The following is a 3,988-nucleotide window of genomic DNA, read 5'->3' as shown; positions in this document are numbered from 1 at the left end:
AATACATTAGCTCAGATTCTGAATCTTGATTTGAGTTCTCAATAAAGTTGTCGTGTTAAAAACATAAAATGTGAAAAATTACCTACCTTCTCTGAGCTGTTCTAGATGTGCCTGGGAATCCTCGGCTGGCAGCGATAACAAAAACGATCAGAAGGTGGGCAGTCTATTTAGCCAGGATTTTGGTGTGATCAAAGATTTACCTCCCCATTTAATTGTAGTTGTTTGGGTCAGTCATTTTATTCCAGCCCCTTTCCGGACAACTGCCAGTCTCATGACCATGGTGATCAGTCTGGTTCAGAGGCACACCGACACCGCCTGGCTAATAATTATTTGTGCAGGGGACACTAAAATGCGGGATCGATAACGTGAATTTATGCACGATTTTGATATCAGACGAAAATCTTCTGATACCGGGTTAGAAAATTGTAGTTGATTTTTTTTCAAGAAACCAGATTTGGTCTCATAAACCGTGTTGAACAGATTGATAGTCTAGAATTTTGAAAAGGACATTTTACTCTTTGCCGTCCCCATTTTATTCCAGCCCCTTTGGTTACGCCACTGCCAGTCTCATGACCTATGGTGATCAGTCTGGTGATCAGAGGGTTTATGCCCGACTAGACTGAACTTACATCAAATTGGTATAAAGTCAAGAGGGCTCTGATTAAGAGCTAATACACCTGTGAGCCTCACTCAATCGGGATCTATAATTTAACCAATATCATCAATGTTAAGACATTTCGGGTCAAGCCAAACGTCATATCTTGCATTTCATTTCATTTATTATCAATCTAATCCAATTCGTCTTATCCCGCAAAGATCTATTCATAATTCCGGTAAATAAACAGACAGTGCATTCCCAATGTGGTCTTGTTGGGGATCTTGCCTGATTCTGAGAACTTCCAAATAGCTATCATGATTACCTGCCGGTTTGAACCATCTAATAAAAGTCTATTAGTGCCTCTAAACTGATGGTACCTAAACTATTAATGACTTGATACAGACGTAACTTGCATTTTTTTTTTTATTCCAATCAATTTCCCCCACAGACAGTGCATTCCCAAAGACACAAAGTGAACCCTGTGCGGTTTCCAGAAAGTCTATTAAAACAAACTCGTTGAGTTAACAAAATCCGTTGACAATTTGATATGAACGTGTCTATTCGCGCAAGTGAAATATTAATGACCTGATATGATACAGACATAATTTTCCGGAACAAAACAAATTCGTTGAGGTAACATCCGGATGATTTGATATGAACGTGTCTATTCGCGCAAGTGAAATGTTTTAAAAGATACCATGTCCGTTGCATGACGAGTTAGTGTAAAATGCATAACCTCGACCTGGTGGTGTAAGCCTGTCTATATTTCGTGTTGCGTATGGTTTAAGTTACTCACTGAATTATGCACCATTATATGCTCCATTATGCTTTAATCATGATATTGTGTATTTTACATTCCCCGTTGCATGACCATGTTTTCTAAACGGTTAATACCTTAGGATGTGGAATACACACACGTGACTAATGTTTTTGACCTTCAATTTTGCTGAAAAGATCCTTTTAAATACAACGTATTTATTTATATTGTTATTATTTATTGAAATTATATGACTGGCTCGACATTCTGAGTTAAAGGCAATGCTCTTGAGCTACATTAAACCACGTTTTATCAAACAGAGTGCCGGTCAATGAAAAATTTAAGTAGTCTACTTGAAGGCTCTTAAAGTTTGTTTGGATTCGTGCTCTTATTATAATGTTTCTTGATATACTATTAATATGCAAATGAGTGTATTTGCTTCCAGTTTGCTGTTACAAAACATGTTTTTGACATCATTAACTTTGTGAAAGCTAAAAGCTTTCGCTAAGTGAAGTACTGTATATACATGTATTATAGCACGTATTGAATGACAGACTGCATGACCATTACCGTTTGTTTAAAAGTTTAGTATGGGATCATAACAATATACTTTATAGCTGAGCGACAGCGATTGGCTTTTACCCAATGAGGTAGAGCGTATATTGTTGCGTTGGGAAAAGCGCTATTACCTCATCGGTCAATAGGGCCCAGATAGCCCCCCCCCAAAAAAAAAATTGCATCTTCCATTTTAGCTGAAAAACACCATGTTTTGGGCCAAAATAACCTACAAAAGTCTCGCGCGCACTGGTCTGTTATTTACAAATTTCAGCTTCAATTCGGGTTAAAATAGTCTAATATTGAAATTTTTCTCACGCAAATGTCCTAGTAAAATATAGAGACTTCGCCACTTGAGTGCACATGCCTTCCTCACGGTACATTTGGGGACTCCAAATTTTGGCCTGGCCCAGGGCCACCAAAAAGGTTAATCCGGTCTTGGTGGCAAAAACACTTTTTTTTCTCGGCTCCACTTGGAACTCTCGGATAATTTTACTGGGGTACATACTACTATTGTGCTGAAATATCAGCAAGATCGAAGCATGTTTCGCCTAGGCAGTAGATTTTCACAAAATCCCTATATTTGTTATTTCCAACTGTATACCTCTATATAGAGAAATCAGTAGGAACAACCAGGGAAAAGTAGGCATTCAGATGACATCATAGCCATTTTTAAACACATTGGGTATTTAGTTTGGACTCTCTAGAACATCATCAGATCGAAATTAATCTCAAATTGGTTTCTATTATTTTTGCTAAGGACAAATATGTGGTTAAATATTGATGATATTTGAGTTGCTAACTTAAGGAGTTAAGCATTATGGAGCATTTCCTACGTTTTATTCAGTCAAATTTCGGTGCCACAATTTTGGTCTTGTTACATAGGTATAAGCTGTAACATTACCAAAAATAAACGATAATTGATTTTTGGGTAGCCACATCTTGATCAGAGGTCAAAAGGTCACATGCCCTTGAAAATTATGACAAATTAGTTGTCACGTGACCTTTTAACCACTGGTCAAGTCAGAGCTGTTCTAAAATCATATCTGAATATATTTTGGTGCTTCTTCATCTGATATCTATGCAAAAATGTGGCCAATAAATCTGGGGAAATACTCCATAATACTATCCCTACTCTTCCTATACTATCCCTATTGTGCTGATATTTCAGCGCAATAGCAGCATGTGCCCTAGTAAGTTTTTCCGAGAGTTCCAAGTCGATCCGAGAATTAAAGTGTTTTTTGCTACACCCTATTGGTCAAATACTTTTCGCTCAGTGATAGAGTGATAAATTAAAATTTAGTGTAGAGAACACCATCGTAAGTATATTTATTCAGACTATTGTCATGATTGTGATAAGCAAATATCGTCGGACACATATCCGGTTGTGTCTATATTGAATGAAAATATGGATCGGATATCAATCACACGTGGACAGTAACGGGACTGTGGCATGGGTGATGGAGATATAAGCGTCATAAAAACTTGCTTGCTTGCTTGCTTGTTTATTTGTTTGTTTGTTTGTTTAATTGTATGAAACGTAAACGATGCATGATGATGGAGATGATTTGATTATGAATTAGTTTTTTTCCCGGTAAGCACAGCCCGTACCTCTTACCTGGGCTCCCCTCTCCCCCACCTATCTCCCCTGCCTCCCTCTACATTCGATATATCCTCTCCCTGCGCACTAATCCACCCCACTCACGAGCTCTCCTCTCCCTCTCCTTCTCTTTCCACTTCCAATGCTCTCTCCCATCTGTTTCTCTTCTCCCCACACACACACTCTCTTTCCCCTCTCCCGCCCTCCCTCCTTCCTTCCCTGTAATATCGAGAGCAAATATTTCGATGGCACATTCAAAATTGCCAATGCTTATTGGAGTTTCTAAAACACGTTTTTAAATATATATTGACATGCTCGATTTCTCTGCCCGTGAATGTTGCACTGCGAAATTCAAACATCTCTTTTGTATAGCTTAGATCAAGTAACTTCAAACCAAGCGACTATGTTGTTCACACGATTATGTAGCTAACTGAAATGAAAACCGAAACTCCTTGGTACAAAGTTAAGTTTCTAACAA

The sequence above is a fragment of the Amphiura filiformis genome, chromosome 9 (assembly GCF_039555335.1).
Source record: "Amphiura filiformis chromosome 9, Afil_fr2py, whole genome shotgun sequence".
In the NCBI taxonomy this organism is placed as follows: Eukaryota; Metazoa; Echinodermata; class Ophiuroidea; order Amphilepidida; family Amphiuridae; genus Amphiura; species Amphiura filiformis.
Note: the sequence above shows the minus strand (reverse complement) of the source record.